A 14,925-nucleotide genomic window follows, 5' to 3' on the forward strand; every position below is an offset into this window, starting at 1 on the left:
GGGTTTCACAGACTCCTACCTGAATCCTGAGGCTCTTACAGAGAGATTTTTGATGCTAGGTAGATGCAGAACTTTTGTTATTTCAGGGGTATTAGCAGGTTACCTTGTATTTCACCATTTTGGTGACATCAGTCCTTCTATAATTCTTTTCATTACATTTACAAAATTGTCTCATTTGTCCAACAAATTTAATCTCACTGTATCTGAGAGACCCACTGTTACCATGGAGGTTGTATGTTGAAAATAATACCAAAAATAGATGAATGAAATTTAAACTATCAAATTGTATAGGTAATAAAAATGTTTTATCTTTTTATTTTCTTAGTTATTGAGCAGAAAGTCTGAAAGTATCTGATTATCTTTTGTTAGAACAGTATATTTTTAAAATATTACAAATTTGATTTAAATGATCAATAACTCAAAATTAATCATTAATGTAGCTAGGTATTCATTGTTATCACAGTCAACTAAAACTGAGTAAACTGAAGATTACAGAGGATTAATGAACACATCAGGGTCACAGAAGTAGTAAGTGGAAGAATTCACAAACTGGTTACAGAAAGAGTAGAGATTGTTTATGTCAAAGTAGGTGGCTCCCTATTCTTAGAACTATAGATGGCATTGCTGTTTATCAACACTGACAAGCTTGACACATAATCTAACCCTAGTGCAAGTTTGTGACAAGTCTCTTTTGAAAGGTCTTTAGACACAAGTGTCTCTTTGCTGGGATCTGTGAACTGAATCATGGTTACAGAAAGGATGACAATCATTCTGCAGGGCCTGAGGTTGAACTTCAGCAATTATGACAGTTTTCACAACTGCTTAGTATCAAGACAGAGAATCTGAAAGGTGGTTTTTTTTGGGGGACTTCACAGAAAAAATATTCTCTAGTGATAAATGGAATAACGTCTGATAATGTGCTGAAAGATTCTCCAAAGGGTAGAGCTTACCTGGAGGAAGTTTCTGAATTATAATATTTGCCACCTTGCATTTTAGAGAGCTTTTGTCTGTGGAGGTAGAAAGGATGGTCACTTGTCAAGGATACTAGAAAAAAAATTAGGTTTAATCTAAATTGTACCATTTGACCTCCAGGATTTCTCTAAGTCCTAGGTGAAAGATAATTTTAAGGAAAAAAAATCCACTCTTTCACACCTCACCATTTTCATTTTCATAAGCTGTCATCCTTTCATCAGCTCATCTCTGAAATTTTACAAAGAGGTAGCTGATAAAAACAATTTATCTTCTTTTGCCAACTATCTCATCTGTTTAGCAATGCATATCTTAAAATAGAGGGGTGATACAATCTTTATCTTGTAGAAAGGATATGGGAAACTCAGAGATAAATAATTATTACAATTCTAATTTATTAGAGGTATATGAAAGAAAATTATACCAAAGTATTAAAAGAAAAGAAGAGGAGTTAACTGCTTTTTAGTTATTTACTAAATGCTAGCTTTGGGCTAGGTACAGTTCTAGAAATAAGATATAGCATTGAATGAAAACAAAAAATTCTATATATCTGTGGGAATATAAAAAATGTGCATGAAAGCCAATAACTATGTGTCCATAGGTGAGAAGAATTATGAATAAAAACCAAGAAAGATATTAGAGAGTGAGGGGCTGGGTTATGTGATATTTTGTATATGATAGTCATGGGAAGCTTCTTGGATGAGGTGACATTTCAGGACAATGATTGCTATGAGAAACCATAGCATGTTGGATATCCAGAGAAAAACAATCTAGGCAAAGCGTACAGCAAATAGTCTGAAGTGGGACTATTCCTTTGATATCTGAGGAAGAGCAAGGAAATCAATGTGATTGGTGAAGGATGTGTCAAGGAGAGGAGACGGTATCAGAGAAACAAAGGGCCATGAATTAGTCTGTTCTCATACTGCTATAAAGAATTGCCCAAGACTGGGTAAATTATTAAAAAAGGAAATTTAATTGACTCACAGTTTCGCATGGTGGGGAGGCCTCAGGAAACTTACAATCATGGTGGAAGCAGAAGCAGTCAGGTCTTACATGGCTGCAGGTGAGAGAGCATGTAAAGGAAGTGAAGGGGGAAGAGCCCCCTATGAAACTATCAGATCTCATGAGAGCTCACTATCATGAGAACAGCATGGGGTAACCACCTCCATAATCCAATCACTTTCCACCAGGTCCCTTCCTCAACACTTGGGGATTACATTTTGAGCTGTATTTGGGTGGAAACACAAAGCAAGACCATATTATTTTGCCCCTGGCCTCTCACAAATGTCATTTTTTTTTTTCACATTTCAAGGCTAATTATCTGAGACAAGTGAAGTCCCTTCCACTGAGAAGCCCGTAAAATAAAGTCAATTCCTTCCTAGATACAATGGGGATATAGGCATTGAGTAAATACACTATTTCAAATGGAATAAATTGGCCAAAACAGACATGCCATAGGCCCCAGGCAACTCCAAAACCCAACAGGGCAGTTATTAAATCTTACAGCTTCAAAATAGTCTTCTTGACTCCATGTCTCACATCCAGGGCACACTGATTAGGGGGGTTGTTTCCCACAGTCTTAGACAGCTCCTTCATGGGCTGGTATTCAGTGGCCTGTGGCTTTTCCAGGTACACATTGTAAGCTCTGGGTGGGTCTATCATTCCAGGGTTTGAAGGACGGTGATCCTCTTTGCATAGCTACGCTAGGCAGTGTCCCAATAGGGACTCTGTGTGGGGCCTCCAACCCCACATTTATTCGCCTTCTGCACCACCCTAGCAGAGGATCTCCATGAGGGCTCTGATCCTGCAGCAGGCTTCTGCCTGGGCATCCAGGCATTTTCATGCATCCTCTGAAATTTAGGTTGAGGTTCCCAAACTTCAATTCTTGACTTCTGTGGACTTACAGGCACAACACGACGTGGAAACCATCAAGGCTTGGGATTTGCACTCTCTGCAAAAATAACCCAAGCTGTACCTTGTCCCCTTTCAGCCACAGCTGGAATGCATGGCACCAAGTTTCAAGGGTGTATACAGCAGTGAGGCCCTGGGCCCAGCCCATGAAACCAGTTTTTCCTCCTAGGTCTCTGGGCCTGTGATGGAAGGGATTGCCTCAAAGAACTCTGACATGCCCTGGAGATATTTTCTTCATTGTGTTGGCTATTAATGTGTGGCTCCTCATTATTTATGCAAATTTCTGCAGCCAGCTTGAATTTCTTCCCAGAAAATGAACTTTTCTTTTCTGTAGCATCATTAGGCTACAAATCTTCCAAACATTTATGCTCTGCTTCCTCTTTTAACATAAGTTCCAATTTCAGATCATCTCTCTCAAGTTTAATGTGCCACAGATCTCTGGCAAAGGGGCAAAATGCCACCAATCTCTTTGCTAAAGCATAAAGTGATCTTCATTTCCGTTCCCAATAAGTTCCTCATCTCCATCTGAGACCACCTCAGCCTGGACTTCATTGTCCACATCACTATAAGCATTTTGGTCAAAACCATTCAACAAGTCCTAGGAAGTTCCTAACTTTCCCACATCTTTCTGTCTTTTTTGGAGCCCTTTAAACTGTTCCAACCTCTGCCTGTTACTGAGTTCCAAAGTGGCTTCTACATTTTCTACATCTTTATGGAAGCACCTCACTGCCTCAGTACTAATTTACTGTATTAGTCTATTTTCACACTGCTATAAAGAACTACTGAAGATGGGTACATTTTAAAGAAAAGATGTTTATTGGACTCATATTTCCATATGGCTGGGGAAGCCTCAGAAAACTCTCAATCATGGTGGAAGGGGAAACAGGCACATCTTACATGGCAGTAGGTGAGAGAGTGTGTGAAGGAAGTGAAGGGGAAAGAACACCTTATACACCATCATGACAACACTCACTATCACAAGAACAGTATGGGGAACCGCCCCTATGATCCAATCATCTCCCACCATATCCTTCCCTCAACACCTGGTGATTACTATTTGAGATGAAAGTTGGGTGGGAACACGAAGCCAAACTATATCAGGCCATGTAATATATAGGACCTTGTAGATCATACTTCAAGGTGCAGAATTTGAACTTTATTCTAAATGTAAAAGCCTTAGATGGTTTTGAGCAGAAGAGAAATTCAATTGTGAATTGAGTTGTGAGATAATCATACTGCTGTCTGGAAATTAAACCATGAGTGGACAAGGATTAAAGTCCGGTGAACAATGAAAAGGTCCAATAAAATATCAATCATCCAAATGAGAGACTATGGGGATTGAACTAATGGCCAGTTGAGAAGTGAGCAGGATCAGATTTGAGGTAAACTGTAAACTACAGCTAACAGGATTTAATAATGGATTGGACATAATGTATGACAGAAAGAATGTATCGTCAAGACTTTGGCTTGCTGGCTAAAGAAACAGAGATACAGTTAAGCCTAGAAGAGTAGAATCTCAGGTTTTTGTTCCATTTGCTGTTGGTGGGGGACAAAGAGGCTGAAAGAGGGAGGAAAAGGAGGAGAAATGGGATCAATAATTTAGTTTGGTTCATGTTTAGTTTGAGATTCCTATTATACATCTTAGTGGAAATACTGAGCAAGTACTGTATATCAAGTGTGGAGTTTAAAAAACAAATGAGTCTGGAGTTTTAAATTCAGGTGGCTTTAGATAAGTTTTAGTTAAGAAGACTTGACAGAATGTCTGGAAGGAGAAACCAGAGGCTGTCTATTGTCCTGAGAATTGCTTCCTGTTGGGATTTACCCTAATCGGAGAGGGGGGAATTTTTCAGAGAGGGTAGATTTTTGTGTTTGTGTTTAACTTAAAACGCTTTCCTCTAAAGTACTTCAAATCTAAACCATGTCTCATGATCTTTACACAGCGAAATGCTGACCTCATGACTGTCAAAGTAGACACTTAGTTCAAGTTAAAAAAGTAACAATTTAAGCTGCTCCTATTAAATAAGTGTTCAGAGCCCACCACATGTAGTTGATAACTGTGGGCACTTAATTCATACTTGTGGTTGAATGAGAGGCTGATTGGCACTGAAAGACAATGTATTTATTAATAGATAAAGTGAATAAGCATTGTATAAAACTTTAATATTAAATGTAAATTAATTTAATTTTAAAATTTCTGGACAATGCATGCTCTTACATTTTTTTTAATAAGAAAAGTTTTAAAAGGCATTAATAATAAAAACAGGCTCCAAAACACATCCTGTTTAAATAATTAACAAAATAAACTTTCTTCAAAAGTTTGAAATTATGATTTTATACAAGTTATTAATATATTCAAGAAACATTACTTTAATATTTTAGTTTAAAAACAATTTGATCTGAAGAACATTTTTTACCCTAATCTTTTCCATAGAACCATATTATTGATTCTGGCAATTTACATTGTTCTTACTATGTTAAATAGTTTAATTTAAACTATAAACCTCATGACTTATAAAAACTGGATTAAATAGAGCTTTTGAAAATGTCTTACAAACTCAGTAAGAAAGTAAGAAATATGAGGATTAAAACATAAAGTCTAACACCACAGTTTACTGTTTTCTTCTCCAGAAAACTCAAATTATAGTGTGGAGACTATTAGTCTTTTCCAGCTTTATTTTATTCATGTTCTAACAAATAATACACTGAAAACATGTACATTCAATGGAGGAATTATCTCAGTGCTGGAAAATTATAAAAATTAAGAGGCCGGGCGCGGTGGCTCAAGCCTGTAATCCCAGCACTTTGGGAGGCCGAGGCGGGTGGATCACGAGGTCAAGAGATCGAGACCATCCTGGTCAACACGGTGAAACCCCATCTCTACTAAAAATACAAAAAATTAGCTGGGCATGGTGACGCGTGCCTGTAATCCCAGCTACTCAGGAGGCTGAGGCAGGAGAATTGCCTGAACCCAGGAGGCGGAGGTTGCGGTGAGCCAAGATCGCGCCATTGCATTCCAGCCTGGGTAACATGAGTGAAACTCCGTCCCTAAAAAAAAAAAAAATAAAAATAAAAATAAAAATAAAAACTAAGAACATTTTCCTATAAAACTGTATAGTACTATAGACAAGACACACTCATGTTCATATTTAATGAATATAAGTTATCAGATGCCTACTAAGTTCCAGGAACCAAGCAAGATACTTTGTCATTTCTCTGACAATCTCAAGATGAGAATGTGGGGGTTGTCAGGTACACAATAATACACAAAAACAATAACTGATTACATTCATCAGAATACAGTGATTTAAAATATCTATGGCCTGCAATAAACTCAGAGAATATAAGCATGAATGGTACCAGTTTTAGAGGAAAAGAGAATCTTTATAAAAGCAAATTTTCTTTCCTTAACAACTGTACAGCTTAAGTTGGACGGAGAGGGTTAATTCTAAAGTTTTCTTGGCAGGATTTATTTATTTATTTATTTATTTATTTATTTATTTATTTTTCAAAGTTGGACTCCCTCACAGTGAGGTAGCAGTTTAGGCTTAAAACGATTAAATAGCATAAGAAACTTAATCTCAACCTACTTAATTTCCTAGGATTCCTGGCTGCAACACCAGGCTGTTTTATAAATGTACAACCTGAGTTTATGAAGAGTTGGAATTTGCTTGTGCAGTTAGCTAAGCAATACAGAAGAAAAATATCAGTACTTGAACTCAGAAGATACAAGCTTACACCTTAGTTCCATTATTTTTGTGCATTTGGGCAAAGCTCTTCCTTTCTTTCAGGCCTCAATCTACCTATTTGTATAAAAGATGTCAGTGAATGTATTAGTCAGAACTCTTTCAAAAGTAAATAATAGAAATACAAGTCAAAATACATTAAGAAAATATGAAATTTATACGTGCATAAAACTGAAAATTCTAGGGTTATAACTCACTCTACTTAGGGCTGGATCAAGAGGCTTGCTTTATGTAATCAGGCATTGTACCTCTCCAGCTTTCAGTTCTGCTTCTGAAAAAAAAAAGCCTAAGCCAATAATAAAAATAAAAAAAGGCCTAAAGCCAATAAAAAAACAAATGAATGCAACTCTATGCATTCATTTGGTTTTTTATTGGCTTTAGGCCTTTTTTTATTTTTTATCTTCTTGATAAAGAGTTTTCTTCCCTGATAATTATAGTAAAAGATCTAAAATGGAGCCTCATTGATCTGACTTAAGTCATATACTCTACCTTAATAATTATTAGTTTATTAATTTATTTACTAGTTATTATTTGAGCTCTACTATGTGATAGGCACTGTCCTAAACATTTGTGTTACAATGATGAATAAAAATAAAACACATAAACATATAACGTAGCTGCTTTTACAAAGCATTCATTCTGATGGAACAGTCAGGCAATACAGTAATGCATGAATAACAAATATTCTGTCATTCTTGTCATGTTACAAAGAAAAATAAAGCAAGGAAAGAGAACAGGGTCATGGTGGCTGCTTTATATTGGGCTATCAGAGAGGTCTTTTCCTATCAGAAAATGTTTCCAGGAGAAAACTGATGCTGGCAAAAAAGCCAGTAAGTTTAAGATGTGCACTTGTTGCGTCTCAGAAATAGCAAGAAGACCAGTATGGCCAGGTCAGGTTGGTCTAGGAGGAGAGTAACAACGTATAAGGATGGGAAAGTAGCTAGTGTCAGATTTAATTTTAAGTGAATTGGAATACTTGGAGGATTGTGAACAGCAGAGTAATAAGATAATTATCTAACTTATGTTTTGCAAAGATCTTGCTGCTACATAAAGAATAAACTGTAGGACCAAAGTGAGAATGGTGCTACTTTGGGTTTCTGCAACAAGGTAGCCCTGAGACACAGACTGTGTCTTATTCAACTCTTAATACTATTTCTGTTTGGATCAGGATTTGACCCATATTAAACACAAAATAAATTATCTAGTCTATCACTGATGGGCATTTGTGTTGGTTTCAAGTCTTTGCTATTGTGAGCAGTGCCACAATAAACATATGTGTGCATATGTCTTTATAAGAGAATGATTAATAATCCTTTGGGTGTATACCCAGTAATGGGATTGCTGGGTCAAACGGTGTTTCTAGTTCGGAAGTGCTTCTGCACAGCAGAAGAAACTGTCATCAGAGTGAACAGGCAGCCTACAGAATGGGAGAAAAGTTCTGTAATCTACTGATCTGACAAAGGGCTAATATCCAGAATCTACAAAGAATTTAAACAAATTTACAAGAAAAAAACAACCCCATCAAAAAGTGGTCGAAGGATATGAACAGACACTTCTCAAAAGGAGACATTTATGCGACCAACAAACATATGAGAAAAAGTTCATCGTCACTGGTCATTAGAGAAATGCAAATCGAAACCACAGTGAGATACCATCTCAGGCCAGTTAGAATGGCGATCATTAAAAAATTAGGAGACAGATACTGGAGAGGATGCGGAGAAATAGGAATGATTTTACAATGTTGATGGGAGTGTAAATTAGATCAACCATTGTGGAAGACAGAGGGGTGATTCCTCAAGGATTGTCATTCTTATACGTATACCTTGATATACATATATCAGGAGTTCTCAAGGGTGTATGCTTACTAGGACATTTTAATATGAAGTTAGATGTTTAAATTTACAGTATAACGTTAATATTCCTTTCAAAATTTGTTAGACCAATTGAGAGACCATCATTAATCCACATTTCCTACAACACTTGTATGCATGTTAGACTTATTGCATTTTGCCAATCTGGTGGACATACAAGTTTGGTTTAAATTTGCATTCTTCATTAATTTTACTAATAAGGTTTTATAATTAAAGTTATTAATAAGATTGAGCATATTTTCATATTTTAATAAGCTTATCTCATTTATCTTTTGCAAAACGACTTTGCATGACTTTTGCTTTTTTCCCATTTTGCTGTATTTGTTATAATTGATTTATTGGTCTTTTAATATATTCTTGAAATGAAGTCTTTGTTTATTATGTACTATGTGGTGGTTATTTTTCCTAATTTTGGATTCCCTGCTGATGTTTCTATTTTGTCTTTGATGAACAGAGTCCTTCCTTTTAATATAGTTGTATATAACTAGTTTTTAAGGATTTGTTTTTGTGCCTTATTTAATTGGAAAAATTATTTAATTCATGGTAAGAAATTTATTCTGTATTTTTTCTGACAATTTTAAGTTTTTTAATATTTGAGTTATTAACCCATGTAAAGTTAATTTTTGTGTATAGTATGGATTAGAGGCCATGTTTGTTTGTTAGTTTTTCTGTAAATATCCACTTGCCCCACAGTGTGTATTGAAAATGTATCCCTCATTTTCCTGTTGATCTGCAATACTATCATGTCGTACTTCACAATTCCATATATGCTTAGGTCTATTTTTACTCTCTATTCTATCCCACTATTCAGTTTTCTAACCACTGAGGATTTATGAAAAAGTTTCATTTTCTGACGACATATGTGTGTGTGTGTGTGCGTGTGTGTGTGTGTGTGTCAGAAAAAAAAATATATATATACCATTCCTTTCTCCTTTTTGCCTTGTTCTTCTTTTGCTTCTTCATCTTCTTGATTTGAATAAGGTGATAACAGTGAAGGTAGAGTAACTTTCCTGAACCATCAAATAGCCATGAGAATGGAAGCCATACACTAAGAATGACAAAGATAGAAGATGCTTGAACAATGATATTACAAATTCACCAAAGCATCTGTCTACTACCTACCTTGGGACGACTTGATATGTGAGGTAAACCAAAGCTCTATTGGCTCATTCTGTGTACTTTCATGTGACATTCAGGAAGTATGTTGCTCTTCAAGTAAGAATCTGCCATGGAGTGGGAGTGGGGGCGGGGGAGCAGTTTGCTGACAGCTTTTTTCTGTAGTACTGTTGTCATCTGCTGCAACTTTCTAGTTAAAGCCACACTTTTAACAGCTCACAGATAATGAGTAAGTACAGTGTGGGTATTAGGAAGTGACCATTGCCACCCAGTGCAGGACTACCTTATGGACGTCCTTTAAACAAGAACTCCCCATGGGCTGGCCATAAGGCTTTATGAGAGCCACCCATCAGCCTGAAGTTTTTCTGATATAATTCTCCTGCTTTCCTACTCTCCATTCACAGGTGTCAGACCAGGCTATATTTGCTAACTATACCCCACAGACTAAATCTGGTCCACAGCCTGTTTTTTGTATGACCCAGAAACTAAGAATGATTTACATATTTCAAAGAATAATACAAGCAACAAAAAATAGGAACATATAATAGAAAATTTATGTGACCCACAAAGCCTGAAATATTTGCTTTATGGTCATTTGTACAAAAAGGTTTGCCAATCCCTGCTGATCCATGTAAAAGATTTTTCCTATCTGCTCCTGCTGCCTTTTCCTTTTTTGTTTTTCTTTTTCCCAGCACACATATTAGCCATCATGCTTTTGCAAGTCTAACTCTGTCTTGGCATCCTCCTTCCCAGGATACTTACATTGACACATTTGGTTTCCAACACATTAAAGTATAAAGATGCAATCATTCAAAGGGCAGACTCAGGGTCAGAATCCAGGGCTGTCTGTGACCATAACACACCAGATTTCTTTGATGATACTCTCACAGAGAAAAAAAAGGATTCAGTAATGAGAAAAATAAGTTTGGTTTCTGCCATTATTAACCAGTTAGCCTAGTGATATGTAACGATCAATTTAAATGTCCAAAGACTGGGGCGCATTTTCAATTTGACTCAATCCTGTGAAACTGATGTTTTGTTACTCTATTCTCTTGAAATCCTTTCCTTCATTCTAGTTCTTAACATGTACCTGTTTTTCTATTGCTTACTGGACATCTCTACTTGGATGTGCAATAGGCATTTTAAGATTACTGTGCCTAGGTTGGATGTGGCGACTCATGCCTGTAATCCCAGTATTTTGGGAGGCAGAGGCAGGTGGATCACCTGAGGTCAGGAGTTCAAGACCAGCCTGGCAAACATGGTGAAACTCAGCCTCTATTAAAAATACAAAAATTAGCCAGGTGTGGTGGCTCATGCCCGTAATCCCAGCTACTCCGGAGGCTGAGGTGGGAGAATTTCTTAAACCCCAGAGGTGGAGGTTCCAGTGAGCTATCGCACCACTGCACTCCAGCCTGGGCCACAGAACAAGACTGTCGAAAAGAAAGATTATTCTCTACCATTTCTCACCTTGAAGGAAAAGAAAAGAAAGAAGAAAGAAAGAAGAAGAAAGAGATAAAGAAAAGAAAGAGAGAGAGAGAAAGAGAGAAAGAAAGAGAGAAAGAGAAAAAAGAGGGAGAGAGGGAGGAAGGGAGGGAAGGAAAGAAAGATTACCACATCCAAAATGAAATTTCTGACTTTTTCTTTCAAACCTGTTTTCTCTCAGTCTTCTTACTTTTATTTTTTGTCTGCTCCATCCTATCAATTTCTTAGGCAAAAAGCTTTGGAATCATTTTTGACTAATCTTTTACCATCATATCTCACATCTAGTCAATCAGCAAAACCAGTTAGCTCTACTGTAAAATAATACCCAAATTCTAACCTCTTCTTCCTACGACATAGGGCAATCACCAAGCTGTCTCTTGCCTGGATTATTGTAATAACTTTCTACACGAACTCGTGGCTTCTCTCCTTATATACACTTATAGTCTATTTTCAACACACCAGGAAGAATAATCCTATTACATCTCAATTCAGATCCGTTTCCTCTGCTCAAAACTTAACAATATCTTTTGCTTTCATTCAAAGTAAAAGTGAAGTCTTTACAATGGTCTGTCATGCCCTACACATTTTAAATCTCTTTCCCTTTATGGCTTCATCTTAAAATACTATCTTCCTGGCTTACTTCATCACAGCTGCACTGGATTCTGCTCTTTTTTGAACATTTTGTACATGATTCTACCTTAGGGAACTTGCACATGCTATTTCTGGAATACTTTCCTACCAGGTAGCATTTGATTTGCTTCATGTCTTTTCAATTATTTCTTAAACATCACCTTCTCATTGAGGACTTCCATTACCACCTTATTTTAAACCATTACCTCCACCAGCCTTCTCAATACTCCTTGACTATGTAGTTTAGGTTTATCACTGTTTAATAAGCTATAGATTTAGTATATCCATTTTACTATCTGCATTCCTTATCTAGAATGTAACTTCCTGAAAGGAAAGAATTTTTGTCTATTTTAGTCATGGCTCCTGGGTTGCACAACTCCAGAGGCAACTTTTCTATTGTTGCAGAAAATACATCGCAAATATTAGATTCTTAAAAATATTATGTGAGGCCGGCGTGGTGGCTCATGCCTATAATTCTGCACTTTGGAAGGTCGAGGTGGGTGGATCACTTGAGCTCAAGAGTTTGAGACTAGGCTAGACAGTGTGGACATACCCCATCTCTACAAAAAACACAAAAATCTGCTGGGCATGGTGGCATGTCTCGCTAGTCACAGCTACTCGAGAGGCTTAGGCAGGAGAATTGCTTGAGCCTGAAAGGTGGAGGTAGCAGTGAGATGAGAGCATGCCACTGCACTCCAGTCTGGGTGACAGGAGTGAAACCCTCTCTCTCTCTCTCTCGATAAATAATAACTATTATTTAATAGTCATGTAAACATATATTTTTTTGCATAGCATCATGTAAAATTATTTACTAGTTATTATTTATCTAGTAAATAATTTTACATGATGCTATGCAAAAAAATTAAAAAAGAAGAAACCCCAAAGCCTATCTCTGGGAAAGGAAAAAAGGCTAGAGAAGTCACATCAAGTTATCGGAAAGTTCTGCTTTTGCATAACATGACTATTATAATATCTAAAATAATTATTTCTACTTTTTAATATTTTTCTACTTTCTTCATTAATGTTTTAATTTTATTATCAAATAAATAAATATTGTGGTAAAAATTATCATAAATAATTTTAAAAACTGCCACCCTTGCTGTATTGGAACTCATATATCTTGGCTATATTTCAACCTCATCTTCCAGGAAGTATTCTCTGGTATTTCCCACCCTTTATCCAGATGTCTGCTTGACTCAGATCACCTACAGGCTGTTGGATTTTTTAAATAGAGTCGAGCAGTCAATAGACATTTAGAAAAAGCACAGCATTAAGAGAAAAAGGAAATTTAATTCACAAAAATGATTTCAAAAAATAAATAAAAGCCTTTTTAGACGGCAACGTGTTTCTATTCCAGGTCAGCTCGGTTAAGAGATATGAGCACAGCTTTCAAACTTCATCTTTCCTAAATGGGTGTGTGTGGGGGTGTGAATGTGTGTTCTTTTTTTTTTTTCTCTATTTTGGAAAAGGGGAACAAAGCAATACATTACAAAAATAACAAAATAAGTGAACTAAAATCACAGAAATACTGTTCAATTAAAAATAAATGAAGCAAGCTTAAAGATTTTAGCTAAAGACTTTCCTGAAAATTGCAAATTAAAAAGAATAAAGCAGGCTCCACTTTATAAATAACCACATATCCTCTTGAACTCACATTGTTTGTTAAAGAGAAGCCTGTTAATTTAAACAGTAATTACTATGTATTATTGACTATTCTTTGGAGGTAAATTAAAAATAATAGAGAATGGCAAGAAAGAAGGTCATTTGTCAAAGAAACATGACAAAGGCATCTGAAGACCACCTCTGTTTAACTCCTCCTTTTCCCCACAAACACAAACAAAAAACCCAAATTCCAAACCAGAAAATAAAGCAAAAACATTAGAGAAGGGGTGAACTGACAGGAAATCTATTAAGTGCCTGGATTAGTGTTACTCAGAAAATGTTTGGCATAAGGTTGATCCTGAGAGACGACAGAGGCCTGTGGTTTGCAATCCAGACAGTATGTTGAAATCCTCTGGGGAGCTCCTGCTTGGACTCTCCTCTCAGAATTTCTGAATCCCTTAATTTGGGTGGGGCCTTGAAATTGGGAAGTTTCAAAAGCTCCCAGGTGATTCTAACATGCTGTTATGGCTAAGAACCACTGCATGGGTCTAATGCCTTTGCTTTATGAGTGAAGAAACAGTGGGTGGGGTTCTCCATGGCTCACCTGGCTCATCAGTGGCAGAACCAGTGCTGTTTCAAATTTACTTCTCTTTCCACCTAACATCCTTTATACTGCTCAGCCCAGGACAAGGTCTTATTCATTTCATAGCTTCTTTACCCTGTCTGCATTTAATGAGGCTGGCCCTATGGTAGGTTTCAGTAAACATTAATTAAATCATATCTAGTTTTCAATTGCTGATAATGACCATATTGGAAAACTTAACAATGGAAGTGGAGTATGCAAAACGTCAGGGGATTTCCAGAGGTTCAGCATTGAGAAAGTCTCTGATTGCCTATTTTTAGGGCTCAACAAGCCACCCCCACATAACCCTAGAAGCTGCATTGACTTCTATCAAAGTTGCATGGTACCAGAAAAATGAAGAGATTTTAGGGCAGGATGAGGGTAAATGGGGTTTGTGGGAAAGAGGAGGAAAGGAAATTCAGAGGTTAGACCTGAGCTGCATGTAAAAAGAGGGAAATACGTACAACCAGATCATACTAGGAATAATGACAGGCTGAAAAAGGTGGGAATATAGGGACAAAGTGAAGTTTTCCCTTGATCTGGGCAAATATAGAAAGTGCTAAGCAAGAAGAGGAAAGGCTTGAAGAACAATGGCATTCAGATAAGGATGAGCTCACACAGAGGTGATATCTATTTGGCAAGATTCACGATCCAAGTTTTCCTTTGTTTCTTTTCAGGAGTACCAAGTTACTTTATTGCCTTTCAAACTTCCACTGGCCTGGACCTTACCTTCAGATATTTAAATTCTGTAGAAACAGAGTGAGAATTCGGATGCATCTGCTTAATTTAAGAATTCAACTCAAACTGACTGGCAATGATCTTTGCATCTCATCCATCATGCTAATGCCTAACATTCCACATTAGAGCTGCAAGCCTTTACTTACAAGCCTGGTCTCACTAATATGAAAGTTGTCTAGGAACAGGTCACAATTAAGGTTGTATCAGTTATTGATACTTTAAGATAATGAGTGGATGAGTT

The sequence above is a fragment of the Cebus imitator genome, unplaced genomic scaffold, assembly GCF_001604975.1.
Source record: "Cebus imitator isolate Cc_AM_T3 unplaced genomic scaffold, Cebus_imitator-1.0 Scaffold220, whole genome shotgun sequence".
Taxonomy (NCBI): domain Eukaryota; kingdom Metazoa; phylum Chordata; class Mammalia; order Primates; family Cebidae; genus Cebus; species Cebus imitator.